Raw genomic sequence first — 15,216 nt, 5'->3', positions numbered from 1 at the left:
AGGCAGATTCTTTACTGACTGAGCTACAAGGAAGCACTACTACGACTGTTTTCCTTCACTCTTACACCCAATCCTCACACTGGCCAGTGAGGAAGCCAAGCCAGGGATTATTGCCCCAGCTTGACAGAATGGAACCTCTACAGAGTATATACCTGAAAGAATTGTAAGAAGTATTCAAGCAAATGCTGGTACATGAATTGTCATAGCAGCACTATTCACAAGAGTCCAACGGTGTCCATCAGTGGCTGAACAGATGTGTAAAACGTGGGAGGCCCATACAATGGGATTGTTATTCAGCCATAAAAAGGGATGACGGACCAATATATGCTACAAGGTGGATAAACCTCAAAAACATTATATTCAGTGAAAGAAGTCAGTCACAAAAGACTACTTATTATCATTCTATTGATAGGAAATATTCAGAATAGTTAAATCTATAGAGACAGAAGGCAGATTAGTGGTTGCCAGAGGTTGGGGAAAGGGGGAAATAGGGAGTGATTACTTAATGGGCACAGGGTCTCCTTTGGAAGTGATGAAGGTGTTTTGGAACTGGTAGGAGTGATAGTTGTACAACACTGAAAATGGACTAAATGTCACTGGGTTTTACACTTTAAAATGGTTCAAATCATGTTTTGTGAATTTTAATTTCAATTAGAAAACAATCCTTCTATGAAGAACCTAATGCCAGGCTTGTGGTACCCAGCGCCCTGCGGTGACTCCTGGGGCTAGCTTCCTTGAAGCCTGTGAAGGAATCTCACCAGTTCTCCATCCCCCTTCTGAGTAGAGGAGCCCGGTGAGACAAAGGGATGTCTCCCCTGCAAGGTCAGTTCAGGGCTACTGGATCTCCCAAACTCCAGACCAGGGAATCTGGTCTGACAAGCACGGAACTCGCATCTGAAATCAGCCCTGCCCTGGAAAGCCTGTGGCTGCGGGGTGCTGCTGGCGTCCCAGGGAACCTGTACTTCCGGGTCTGTTCCGGTTGGGAAGGAAGGAGCGGCAGCAGCCAATCAGGCTCCGCAGAGCGGCTGTGTTTAACCCTTCAGGGCCCAGGCTCCCGAGGAGGAAGGGACTTTTAAGGATCATCTCTGAAGAAATGGAAGCTCCAGAAAGATAAATACCTTCTCCCAAGTCACGCCGCCTGTAAATGGCTGAGTCGGGACGAGGAGGAAGGGAACCAACGTGTATATGGCACCTACTCCGCGTCCAAGAGCCTCGCAGAAGTCGTCTTCGCTCCATCTGCAGAGGCGATTCAGGGAGGTTTAGGCACCACGCCGACATCACACAGCGATGAAGAGGCAGGGCTGGCAGTTGAATGTAGGTCCAGCTGACTCTTATAATCTATAATTCTTTTCTTTTAAAAAATATTTATTTTTACTTATTTGGCTGCAATGGGTCTTAGTTGCAGTCCACCGAATCAGTGGGGGCATGTGAATTTTTTTTTTTTTTTCAGTTGCGGCATGTGAGAAGTAGTTCCTTGACCAGGGATTGAAGTCGGGCCCCCTGCACTGGGAGTGCCACTCTTGGCTGCTGGACCACCAGGGAATTCCCATAATGTGTAATTCTTCTAGGCCTTTATCTGTCTGGTTCACACGTGTCTCCTCAACATCAAGGGAATGAATGAACGAACCAAGCTCTTTCCAGTCTCCCACACCTCCATCCAGGTTCACCCTGATCAAAGTTAACAGACCCTTGGGGCGATTACACGGTTGCCATGGTAACCGAACTTTTGGAAGTACCTGCTACAGGCAATCCAGGACAAAACCAGTGAACCCGTCTCTCTGCATAGCTTTTCTGTCCAAGCCGACAAAGGTTAACACAAAGCAGCAAAGAGGAGAGAGTCCCTGATATACCTTTATTGCTTTTGACCATCCTTGTTGACCAAGGACCCTATGTTTGTCCCACCACCGCCACCTTCACTACAGACCCATAGTTTAAAAAATGGTATCTACCAAAGACACTTGCCCATAAGTGGTAACTAAACTGTAGCCTCATTCTTTATCTATCAACAATTACAGAACTACCATCAGAGCTTCAGGAGATAACCAGCCCCTCAGGAGCTTTGATAGTATTTTAGCCTCAAATCAGAAACTCGACAGTTTTGTAAAGTAGTGCATGCCTGTAGTAGGGTTTGGACTTTCTGAAATATAGGAAATAGCTTCTTGAGGCCATTCTAAACAAAATCAGAAGTGAGACTGAGGAAATAATCACAGCTATAAAGAACCTTGAAAGAATTGTGATGATTATGCAAGTAAATGAGAAAGCTTGAACTAAATGGGTGGTTTCCTAGGAAATCATAAATTACAAAAGTCAGTCCTTAAAGACCATTAAATTGTAAACAGACCAAATATTACATAAGAAAATGAAAATGTTTATTAAAGAGCTAATCTCCCACACATAAAGGGGAATGAATGAATGAATGAATGAAAGGGGAAAAAAAAGTACTGAGTCCAAACAAGACTTCAGGTGAATTCAACCAAAACTTTATAGAGTGATGAGTAAAAATGCCATTCAAATGGTTCAGGGCCCTAGAAATGATAATAAGAAAGCAGCTACATTTGTAGAGTCCCAGTGGCAGACACAGTTCTGAGTGCTGTGTTCATTTAATTCTCACAATAAAGGATTATACCTGTTTAAAGATAAATTATTGTTCTCACTCTAGAGATGAAAAAACACAGGCAAAATGAGTCAATAAGTAGTTCAGGGTGACACAACTAGTAAGTGGCAGATCCTAATTTGGACCCAGCTGAGTTTAGCTCCAGAATCACTCTGAACCACTATGCCAGGTCAACTCTCCCAAATTACTTTTATGAATATTACATATCAATAACCAGATCTGTCAATGATGGCACAAGACAGCAACACCACAGATTATCTCATTTATGAATACAACAGCAAAAACTGTAAACCCAATACCAGCAAATATAATCCAGCAGCACATACAAAAATTATATACTACAATTGAGTAGGTTGTACCAGGAACAAAAGACAGTTCAACATTAGGAATACCATCAATATTATTCACCATATTGACAAATCATTGGAGAAAAATTGTCTGATTATTTCAGAGATGTTGAAAAGGTATTTGAAAAAGTTCAAAAATCCATATTTGATTTTTAAGAAAAGAAAATTCCTTAACAAGAGGATGAAAAAATGCATCCTTAAAGTACAATTAAACCCCACTGCTTCCTCCCTCAACACACACACACATAAAAATACATATGTATATACCTCAAGCCAAAAAGCCTAAAAGACTTCGCATTAAAGTCAGGACAAAACTAGTATATCCACTATCATCACTTTTATTTGTAATTGTTCCAGAGGCACTTACCAATATAATTAAATAAACAGTTATAAAGATTGAAAAAGTGATATAATTATTATTTACAGATGACATGATACAATTATATTTTAGAAAGCCCACAAAATTCAACTAGAAAATTGTAGCACACAATTCAGTAATGCATCTCCATACAAATTTCATATACAAAAATCAATGGGCTTACTAGATATAAAAAAATTGGTTTGAAAACATAATGGAAGACTTTATTTTTTTTTGGCCAGTTCCTAGTTCCCTGACAAGGGATCAGACCCATCCCCTTTCCAGGGAAAGCACGGAGTCGTCACCACTGGATCAACAAGGAAGTCCCAGAGGACTTATATTTTGACCCAGCAATTCCAGCTCTGGGAATTGATCTTACCAACATACTTGTGCATACATTCATTCATTTATTCTGCAGTTACTACTGAATGCTTACTTATTCCATATGAGATACCTTTCTGAGTGCCAAGAATGCAAATAAACAAGCAAATTGACAAAAATAAAACAAATAACAACAAAAACCTTTTTAATCTAGTGATAGTGTCTTGAGAAACCTGTATGCAGGTCAGGAAGCAGCAGTTAGAACTGGACAGGGAACAACAGACTGGATCCAAATAGGAAAAGGAGTACGTCAAGGCTGTATATTGTCACTCTGCTTATTTAACTTATATGTAGAGTACATCATGAGAAATGCTGGATTGGAAGAAGCACAAGCTGGAATCAAGATTGCCGGGAGAAATATCAATAACCTAAGATATGCAGATAACACCACCCTTATGGCAGAAAGTGAAGAAGAACTAAAGAGCCTCTTGATGAAAGTGAGAAAGGAGAGTGAAAAAGTTGGCTTAAAGCTCAACATTCAGAAAACTAAGATCATGGCATCTGGTCTCATCACTTCATGGGAAATAGATGGGGAAACAGTGGAAACAGTGTCAGACTTTATTTTTGGGGGGCTCCAAAATCACTGCTAATGGTGATTGCAGCCATGAAATTAAAAGACGCTTACTCCCTGGAAGGAAAGTTATGACCAACCTAGACAACATATTAAAAAGCAGAGACATTACTTTGCCAATAAAGGTCCATCTAGTCAAGGCTATGGTTTTTCCAGTGGTCATGTATGGATGTGAGAGTGGGACTATAAAGAAAGCTAAGCACCGAAGAATTGATGCTTTTGAACTGTGGTGCTGGAGAAGACTCTTGAGAGTCCCTTGGACTGCAAGGAGATCCAACCAGTCCATCCTAAAGGAGATCAGCCCTGGGTGTGCATTGGAAGGACTGATGTTGAAGCTGAAATTCCAATACTTTGGCCACCTCATGGGAAGAACTGACTCATTGGAAAAGACCCTGATGCTAGGAACGGTTAGGGGCAGGAGGAGAAGGGGACAACAGAGGATGGGATGGCTGGATGGCATCACCGACTCAATGGACATGAGATTGGGTAAACTCTGGGAGCTGGTGATGGACAGGGAGGCCCGGCATGCTACGATTCATGGGGTTGCAAAGAGTTGGACACGACTGAGCGACTGAACTGAACTGAACTGAGGAAACAGATAATAAGCATAATTTTAAAAGTAAATGATACAATGTGTTAGAAGAAGATTACTGTCAGGATAGGGAGATTGGGAGTACTAGGTGGTCAGGATGGGCCTCGTGGAGAAGGAGGTGAGGGGCTGAGCCATGAGAATATGGGCACTGGGGGGGGCATGCACAAAATCCCTAGGGTGGGATTATGCATAATGAGTGCACATGAGTCATGTGTGTAACAGCAAAAGATTCAAAGAATAAGTATTCATCTATAGGGAACCAGTTTAAACAAAGATACATCTACCAGTGGAATACTATGCAGCTATACAAAAAAACTAAGGAAACTCTCTGTGATGTGAAATGGGAAGATCTCCAGGATATACTGTTTAGTGGAAAAAAGCAAGGAGCAGAATAGATTCTAAATCATGCTGGCTTTCTGTATCCAAAGGAGGTAAATCAGTGTTAGAAAGATGTCACTTTTTCTCAACTAATTTATAATTAATATGGGCTCTCACCAAAGAAAAAGAAAACTAGTTTTTAAGAGCTAGGAAAATTCTTAAAAGGAGAGTAAGGAGGGGAACTAGCCCAACTGGATATTAAAACATATTATAAAGCTATGGTAATTAAAATACTTTTGTATGGAAACATGAGTAGAGATCAATAGAGTAAAATATCCTGAAACAGATCTAAATACACACAGGAAATCATAGATTATGTAAGAAGTTTTCCTGGAAGTATGAGTAGCCATTTGGAAACAAATACATTTGTATCCTTTCTGTATTACTTACACTAAAATAAGCTGCAAATGGCTCAACGATATAAATCTAAACTATGAAACCATAAAAGTAGCAGATTAAAAAAAATTTATAATCTTGCAGTGGGATGGGCTTACTTAAGCATGACACAAAACTCAGAAGTCATCAACTCTGACCACAATAAAAGTTTCAAAATTTTCCATGGAAAAAAATAAGAAAATCAAAAGACAAACTAAGCAATAATTTATGCAACACATGTAACAGACAAATTTCTGTTACATAAAGACAACTCATATATCAAAATACAAAAAGCTAAGATCCTATGGAAAAATAGTCCCAGGATATGAACAAAGAACTCACAGAAATGGAAATTAACATGGCTCTTATATACATTAAAAAGATATTTGTGTGCTCAGTCGCTTCAGACATGTCTGACTCTTCGCAACTCCATGGACTTTGTCCATGGGATTTTTCCTGGCAAGAATACTGGAGTGGGTTGCCATGCACTCCTCCAGGGATCTTCCCAATCTGGGGATCCAACCCACGTCTCCCTCATCTCCTGCGTATTAGGCAGATTTTTTTTAACCACTGAGCCATCAGGTAAGCCCCAAAAGATGCTTAAACTCACTTAAAACAACAGTGAGATGCCATTTAGACTCAAGGATTGGCAAAGATGAGTGGTTAAGAATCTGCCTTGCCATACAGAGGACGCTGGTTTGATCGCTGGTCTGGTAAGATCCCACATGCCAAGGGACAACTAAGCTCATGCGCCACAGCTACTGAACCCTCACTGCAGAGCCCACAAGCCACGACTACTGAAGCCTGTGCACTAGAGTCTGTGCTCAGCAGCAAGAGAAGCCACCACAATGAGAAGCCTGCGCACTGCAACTAGGGAGTAACCCCCACTCGCCACAACTAGAGAAAGCCTGTGCACAGCAACGAAGACCCAGAGCAGCCTAAAAGAAAAATAAGTTCTTCTTTAAAAAAATACAGTGGTTTGATAACATATGGCTCATAATCTATTTTCATTGAATAGTGCTGATCTAGACTGAAACCAGTTCCCCCGTCAGCTGTTAAATCACTGAGCTACAGGGCCTGGAGGACTCGTCCTTCCGAATCCACCAGGACCACTGCAGGAGCTGCCCGGCCTCAACCCTCTGAGGCCCAGGCAAGGATGCTCCTCTTGCCATGCCTGTTAATCCTCAGTCACTGCCCCAGATACCAGCTGTTTTGGCCATCTCTTTTCTCCATGCCACTGTGCAATTCCCCTCTTGTTTTAACAGCCCTCTGTTCTCCACCTTCTGAAACTTTTTTCCTTTTCTCTTTGGAAAGCTGATTCTTGGTCAAAAAAATCACCTAGGGACTTTCCTGGTGGTCCAATGGTTAAGGCTCCGTGCTTCCAATGCAGGTGGCACAGGTTCAATCCGCCGTCAGGGAGCCAAGATCCCATTTGCCTCAGGTGTGGCCAAAAAGTTAAAAAAAAAAACAACAAAAAAGTAGAAACAACCTGAAAGTCCATCAAGGCCTGAATGTATGAACAACACGTGGTCTGTTCATATAATGGAATATTATTCAGCTATAAGAACGAAGTACCAACATGTGCTACAACATAAACCCTGAAAACATGCTAAGTGAAAGAAGCCAGACACAAAAGGCCACTAATTGTATGATTCCGTTCATATGAAATGTTCAGATTAGGTAAGTGCACAGAGACTGAAAATAGACAAGTGGTTACTGGGAGGAAGGGAAGATGGGGAGTGATTGCGAGTGGGTATGGGCTTTCTTTTGGAGATGATGAAAATGTTCCAGAATTAGATAATGATGATGACTATACACCTTTACAAATGTACTAAAATCCACTAGATTGTCCGTATTAAAATGTGAATTTTATGGTATGGGAATTATATCTCAGAAACAAAAAGAAAGAGGCCAACAATCTGGATTGTTATGACAAACCTGATGTTTTTCATACTGACTTAAATTTTTTTTTCACCGCACCACGCATCATGTGGGAACTTAGTTCCCCGACCACAGATTGAACCCTGGCTCCAGCAGTGAAAGCGCGGAGTCCTAACCACCGGATCACCAGGGAATTCCCTTAGTGACTTAATTTTTGAGCAAGCAAAGCAAAGGAGGATTTGGCCTGTAGGCCACCAGTTTGAAACCTTGGAACAGAAATCACGCTCTCCTCTGAGGTCACCCCTTCCCAGGACCCCTCCTTCGCTCAAGCGTTCCCCCTCCTTTTCTTGCACCCGCCCCAGTCTTCTTCCAGACCCTTGTCCTTCCCGCCCCCTCTGAAGTCCCCGTCCCTCAGCTGTGCTCATTCACGGATGGCTCAGTTTCTATCTTTCTCTCCCCTCCAGCCCCTCCTTTGCTCTGCTACCTTCGTGCCCACATATGAGCCCCTACTTTCCAGCTCTTTGTTAGTGGTTTGAACGTCTTGTTCTTTGACCTCAAGCCTGTCTTTGACTCCACTCCTGTCCTCCCTTCCCCTCCCTCGCAGATTCCACAATTCCCCACCGTGGCAACATCCTCTTCTCCCTGTGGTACCTCCCTGTAGTACCTGCCTGGAACCCCCACCTCGGGGTCAGTCTGATTGCCCTTCCTCTCCTGGGGAGCGCCTGGACCCTGAGCTCTGCTGGAGGAAATCACGTCACCACAGGGTCTGGTGCCATTGCTTCACGGACGGCGACTGTCACTGGGTCCTTGTTAGCTCACCCTGCCACCCTCTGCAGAGGCTACCTCTGACCTCACCTTTTATTCCACACAGAAACCGAAGGCCCTCAGACAGGAGCTTCCTCCGACGTGCTGCCATCTCGGAGCCCACTGACTACACCCACTGTCGCCTCCTGAAGGGAAGACGTGTCCTTTTACCATCTGCTGCATCTGAATGTTTGTCCCCCAAAATTCATATGTTAAATCCTAACACCTGGGACTTCCCTGGTGGTCCAGCGGCTAAGACTCCGAGCTCCCAATGCAGGGGTCCCAGGTTCGATCCTTGGTAGGGGAACTAGATCCCACATGCTGAAACTGACATGGCATAGCCAAATTTAAAAAAAAAGAAAAATCCTAACACCTAATGTAATGGTATTAGGAGGTCTTTGGGGGTGATGAGGTTGCTCCATGAACGGGATTCATACCATATAAACAAGGCTCCAGAGGGATCCACCCTTAGCCCGTCTATCACGCGAGGCAGTGCCAGACACCAAATCTGCTGTTAAACTTCCAGCCTCCAGAACCACGTGTTTATTGTTTGTAAACAACCAGATCTGTGGTATTTTACTACAGCAGCCTGGACGGACTAAGACGCCATGTAAGGCCAGTCCTCCCCACTGTGCGGGCTCTCACACCCCGAACCCCACTTTCCACTCCTGAATGCCCCCTCGAGCTTCTGCAGGCTCTCTGACTCTTTGCCAAGAGCAAACCAAACTCCTCATGTCTCTCCCTCCCTCCCTGCCTCTCTCCTCCCCTCTGTGTCCTTTCCTAACAACTGGCCTCTTCCTTTCCTAAGCCGATTCTTTTTGAACGAGTTGTCTATACTGGCTGCTTCAGTTTCCCCCTACATCCCTTGATCCCCACAGCAACCTGGCTTCTACTCCCAGTTCCACTGAACCCTTTCCTGCAGGCCCCACCAATCTCCTCCTTGCTAATCAAGGGCACTTCTAAGTTCTTAGTTTCCTGGGCTTTTCAGAGCAGCTAACAGCCTAGGGGTCTGCCCTGCAGTAGGCGATGTGGTGGAGGGGTCTGGGAGAACTCACTCAAGTGACATTTAATCCAGTCTGGAGGGGGCCAGACAGGGCACCCTGGAGGAGGTGACCTCAGAGCACAGCGGGAGAAAATGAGTAACTCAGCCAAGTCGAGAAGGGACACAGTGAAAGTGAAAGTTGCTCAGTTGTGTCCGACTCTTTGTGACTCCATGGACTGTCCATGGAATTCTCCAGGCCAGAATACTGGACTGGATAGCCTTTCCCTTCTCCAGGGGATCTTCCCAACCCAGGGATCAAACCCAGGTCTCCTGCATTGCAGGTGGATTCTTTACCAGCTGAGCCACAAGGGAAACCCAAGAATACTGGAGTGGGTAGCCTTTCCCTTTTCCAGGGGATCTTCCCCACCCAGAGATCGAACCCAGATCTCCTGCATTGCAGGTGGATTCTTTACCAGCTGAGCCACAGGGGAAGCCTGAAGGTGCACATGGCTTTTTGAAGAATGAAAGGAGAATTCCCTGGTGGCCCAGTGGTTAAGACTGCATGCTTCCATTGTAGGGGCATGAGTTCAGTTCCTGATCAGGAGACTGATATTCCACATGCCTTGTGGGTTGCACAAGAAAATAGAGAAAAAAGTGGAAGGAGCCCCCTAGTTTGTGAAGCATGTTCAATGTTCCTGAAATTGACCTGGGAGGCTGGCAATGAAGACTTTGAAGGTCATGTAAAAGACTTTGCTGTTGAGATTTTATTCTGGAAGCATTTAGGGGAGCCACTGAATGGCCTAAAGGAGAGCTCAGTGACCTTTTTATGTAACAGGCCACATAGTAGGTATTTTAGTCTCTTTCAACTTCTCAACTCTGCAGTATCACAAGAAGCCAAAGATAATACATAGATGACACATTTTATGTATGTATGTAAAGATGAAAACTTTATGGACACAAATTTGAATTTCACATAATTTTCATGTGTCAGGAAAAACTATTCTTGGGAATTCCCTGGTGATCCAATGGTTAGAACTCCGAGATCTCACTGCCAAGGGCGAGAGTTCAATCCCTGGTTGGGGAGCTAAGATCTCAAGGTATGCAGCATGACCAAAAAATAAGAAGATAAATAAAAAAGAAATCTATTCTTCTTTTGAGTTTTTTCCAACCATTCTTAACTCCAGGCTATGCAAATACAGACAGTAGGCTGCATTTGGCCTTCATGCTGAAATTTGCCAGCCCTGCCTGCGTGCTACATCACTTCAATTATCTCACTCTTTGCGACCCCATGGACTGTAGCCTTCCAGGCTCCTCCATCCATGGGATTTTCCAGGCAAGAATACTGGAGTGGGTTGCCATTTTCTTCTCCAGGGGATCTTCCCGACCCAGGGATCAAATCCATGTCTCTTACATATCCTGCATTGGCAGGCAGGTTCTTTACCAGTAGAGCCACCTAGGAAATCCCTGGAAAAACATGATGAGAACTGAATTTTACTTTTTTTTTTATCTTTTGGCCACACTGCATGGCATGTAGGATCCCCAACCAGGGATCGAACCTGTACTCCCTGCATTGGCAACACCTGGTCTTAACCACTGAATCGCCAGGAAAGTCCCAGGAACTGGGTTTTATTTTTATTTTAAAAAATATTTATTTGTTTATATTTTGCTGCACTGGGTCTCAGTTGCAGCACACGGGATCTTTGATCTTCATGGCAGCATGCAGACTCTTATTTGCAGCACGTGAGATCTAGTTCCCTGAGCTGGGATTGAACCCAGGCCCCCTGCCCTGGAAGCTCGAAGTCTTAGCCACTGGACCACCAGGGAAGTCCCAGAACTGGATTTTAGAATAATGGGGCAGAGTGGTAGTAAGTAAGCTGAAGAGACTTATCAGAAAGTGATCTCTGAGAGAGGATAAATAACCAGGTAAGTGGCAATGAGGATGGAGCTAAGTGAGTGGACCAGGGAGCCTCTGGGCACAGACAGGACTTAGAAAGCTTCCCGGCCACAGCCACTCCGGGAGAGATTCAATAGACTAGGTGCCTTTCCTCCTCCCCTCGCCACCCCAGAACAAAGCATGATCCCTGAAAGCTAGGGTAATGGGAGTAGGTATCACCACTGATCCACAAAGGGGAATAATTCCAAGCTAGTTCTGGATAGATCCTCCCCAGAACACGTGCCAGGGGCTTTCCACTACCACAAGCCCCCAAAGTGTCCAGAGAGTGCTGACCTGTGTTGTGACTGTTGACAAGGTCTTCTTCATTCCCATGGATGTTTTGGATGGACTGAGCGAGGCTTCACGGCAAGAGGACTTTGCCAGCTAGACTGCCAGGGGGTCAGTGCAGGCAGCTGGTCATGGGAAGCTCTATTCAGAGGGCAAGACACACAGCTCTGCCATCCTGGATGTAGGTGATAGGTGGACTGCTGGATCAGCTCAAGCGGTGGGTGTTTCCGACGGTCCCAGGAGTTGTTGGACTTTACAGGAGTAAACTCCTGCTCTTCTCTTGAATCAGTAAGGCCCCACTAAACTCCTCCCAACTCTCTTTTTCCGCCTCTAACCCCAGATATAATCTCCTCCCACCCCAGGTAAAGCCTAACATTTTATCTCTTCTCTTTCCAAACTACAGTTGTTGGATAAATACTATGTCCTTCCCCATCAAAGCGGCTGCCCCTCTAGTCTCAAAACCACTATACCAACATCCCTGATGGTATAATGGAAATGAATCTGCCTGCCAGTGCAGAGGACACGGGTTCCATCCCTGGTCCAGGAAGATTCCACTTGCAGCAGGGCAACTAAGCCCATGAGCCGCAACTACTGAGTCCAAGTGCTGCAACTACTGAAGCCTGGGTGCCTGGAGCCCGTGCTCCACCAAAAGAGAAGCCACCACAATGAGAAGCCTGCACACCACAACTAGAGTAAACCTGTGGGCAGCAAGGAAGACCCAAGATCCAGCTCAGCCAAAAAAAAATAAAAAACCCAACTGGTGCAAAACAAAGCTCTGGCTCTCAGCCTCAACACTTGGCATGCCCTCAGCAGGACGGGTGGGCAGACCTCAGATCTCCTTGCCCTTGACATTCTACCCCATCATCCAGACAAAATGCCTACAGAACCAGTGCTGAGAAGGAGGCTCTACTTAGTACTGATGACTTTATCTCTGAGAGAGATGGGAGAAAAATAAAAGGACCAACATTTTGGGTGAGGGTGGCTTCTGAGCAGCATGGAGGCCCTTTGTTGCTGTTGTTCAGTCGCTCAGTCATGTCCGACTCTCTGCGACCCCATGGACTGCAGCACGCCAGGCTTCCCTGTCCTTCACCCTCTCCCGGAGCTTGCCCAAACTCATGTCCATTGAGTTGGTAAACCCAACCGTCCAATCCAACCGTCTTATCCTCCGTCATCCCCTTCTCTTCCTGTCTTCACTCTTTCCCAGAAGTTGTTCTTTCTTTCCCAGCAAATGTCCACTGAGTTGGTGATGCCATCCAACCATCTCGCCCTCTGTCTTCCCCTTCTCCTCCTGCCTTCAGTCTTTCCCAGCAAATGTTGTTACTTTGACTTTCATGTAATAAAGTCAAAGTAAGAACATTCAGCACGTGTGCAACAACTACAGAAGCCTTCACACCTAGAGCCCGTGCTCCACCTCAGATGAGTGTTATCCCCCAAAGGACACTCAGCAGTTCAGCAAGGAATGAATTAAAACAATGATGGAGCCAATCTGGGTGACAACAGACATGAGGATGGGAAAGGCAGGGATGAGCAGTTAAAAGATGGAGAGCCAGTAGCTTAGGGGTCCCAAACACGTGTGTGGGCTAGTGGCTTAGTTGTGTCTGATCCTTGCGACCCCATGACTGTAGCCCGACAGGCTCCTCTGTCCATGGGATTCTCCAGGCAAGAATGCTGGGGTGGGTTGCCATTTTTCTCCTCCAGGGGATCTTTCCAACCCAGGGACTGAACCCGCATCTCCTGAATCGGCAGGTGGATTCTTTACCACTGAGCCACCTGGGAAACCCTAGAAGGTCTGGTAATGGAGCTGATCTTGCAAGTGACAAGGTTCGAGGCGTGACAAGATCAGTGGTGCCAAAGAACAGATTCTTGGCAGCACAAAAGTCAAGAGCCTGGGGGTTAGATGGGTGGTCTACACGGATGCAGGATTCACGAAGAAGGTGGGAAGGAGCAGAGGCGGGGAGAGAAGCAGTGAGCCCTGGGGAGGATGCGGAGCACCTGGGAGGAAGGCAGGGGAGTGACTAGAGAGTAGGGACCTCCTCTAAGGGCCTGTGCACCAAAGAGGTGTCTGAGGAAAGGGGAGTGGCCACGTTGGGGGAAAGGGACAGTGGCAGGGAAGAGGAAACAGGAGCGCAGAGGAGCCTCACCCCGCCTCCGGCCCTTTGGTCCAGGGAGTTCCAAGGAGAAAACAGTCCCCATTTAAAGACTGAGAGGAAACAGTGTCCCGGGGAGAGTCAGGCTAGCAGAGAAGACGTGGAGATGGACAGGGTTTTGCCGACGGCAAGCTGTGAGTTCCAGAGCATGGTGGGAGCATTTGGTTAATCAGGAAGTGCAGGGACTGGGCCAGATTAGGGGCTGCTCGGAGTCATACGAGGTTAAGGGTCCGAGTGGTGAGGGGTGAGCTGGCTTTGGGCAGTGTGAAATGTGATGGGCCCATGTCCTCTGCGTGTTCCTTGGACCCCTTCTCTCCTGAACTCACTCCACAGGTGCCCTAATCCAGTCCCACACTTGGAACACTATCTGCCAGTGAACTCCCAATTTTAGCTTCACCCTCAGCCTCTCCGTAGAGTTCTTGGTGTGATGGTCTGATGGACATCTCCACTTGTTTAAGAGACTCTCCCAAATGGAAGCTATGGGACTTCCCTGGTGGCTTTCCCAGTGGCTAAGAATCTGCCTCGCAATGCAGGGGGCCTGGGTTTGATCCCTGGTCAGGGAACTAAGATCCCACACGCCTCGGAGCATCTAAGCCTGAGCGCCACCCTGAAGAGCCTGCATGACTCAATGAAGATCCCACATGCTACAACTAAGATCCGATGCAGCCAATGAAATGAAAGAGGTGAACCGACAAGTCCTCTCTTCCCCCAGTAAATGGCACTAGCATTCACTCTGTCACTTAGGGCAAAAGCCTAGAAGTCACCCTGGAAACTTCTACTTGCATTGCCCTGCTCTGTCCAATGCATCACCAAATGCTAAAAGCACCTGCTTCAAAATCCACCTTGTACCCAGCATTGCTCGTGGCCTTCACGTTCAGTCCTGGTCCCGTGGTGGTCACTCCCTCCTGGTCCCACACAGCGTTCCCATCACCACGTCTGCCCCACTACAGTCTATTCTCATGGAGCACTGAGAGTGAATGTTCTAAAACATACATCAGAGCAAGTGACTCCCCTCCTTTGGCTTCCCAAGGCCCTGGGATAGAATCCCAAATCCACAACTTCGGAATCTGGCTGCTCCACTCCCCCACCCCCCACACCCCCTCAACTCCCACACCCCAACACACCCCCAACCCACCCTGGGCTCACCCTTGCTGGCGTCACCCTAGCTGCGCCAGCCTCCATGTCCATCCCCAGCCTGGGCCTTTGCCTGGAAGACTTGTCCTCACCTTCAGGGCTCTTCTCCAAGGACACCTTCTCCTAGAGGCCCTCTTGATCGTCCTACCCCAAATTGCCTCTCCCTCCACCTTCCCCCTTATTCTGCTTTGTTTTTCTTTATCTGCATCAGGAACATTTCATGTAAATCAATACTATGCTTATTTGTTCACTTGACGACATTCTTTCCGCTGGAATGCTTCAACTACACCTTTTTCCACCTCTGTATCACCAGCTTCGAACTGTTTTCAGCTCATAGTAGAGGCTCAGTAAGTATTTGTTGAATAAATATCGACTAAAGAAGGCTGTTTTATCTGATATGAGATTCAAAAGCTCATTTTGAAAACCAGAGA

General features: G+C 46.0%; 2 long non-coding RNA genes across 2 annotated transcripts in view; one reads left to right on the top strand and one right to left on the bottom strand.

Annotated features, from left to right (window-relative positions):
- The window catches only part of LOC145544677 (uncharacterized), a 79,419-nt gene extending 78,447 nt beyond the window's left edge, over positions 1-972 (bottom strand). The window contains exon 1 of the long non-coding RNA XR_014081552.1: positions 759-972. This is a non-coding gene — a long non-coding RNA (uncharacterized LOC145544677). The remainder of the gene's footprint in view (positions 1-758) is intronic.
- Positions 973-1,041: 69 nt separating this feature from the next.
- LOC145544675 (uncharacterized) lies at positions 1,042-12,276 on the top strand. The gene is made up of 4 exons (XR_014081549.1): positions 1,042-1,314; positions 8,369-8,599; positions 11,690-11,792; positions 11,908-12,276. It is a non-coding gene; the product is annotated as an uncharacterized LOC145544675 (long non-coding RNA).
- The last annotated feature ends 2,940 nt before the right edge of the window (positions 12,277-15,216 follow it).

This window comes from Giraffa tippelskirchi, chromosome 4, assembly GCF_054371585.1.
Source record: "Giraffa tippelskirchi isolate mGirTip1 chromosome 4, T2T-mGirTip1v1.2.pri, whole genome shotgun sequence".
NCBI lineage: Eukaryota > Metazoa > Chordata > Mammalia > Artiodactyla > Giraffidae > Giraffa > Giraffa tippelskirchi.
This window is presented reverse-complemented; position numbering and strand designations above follow the sequence as displayed.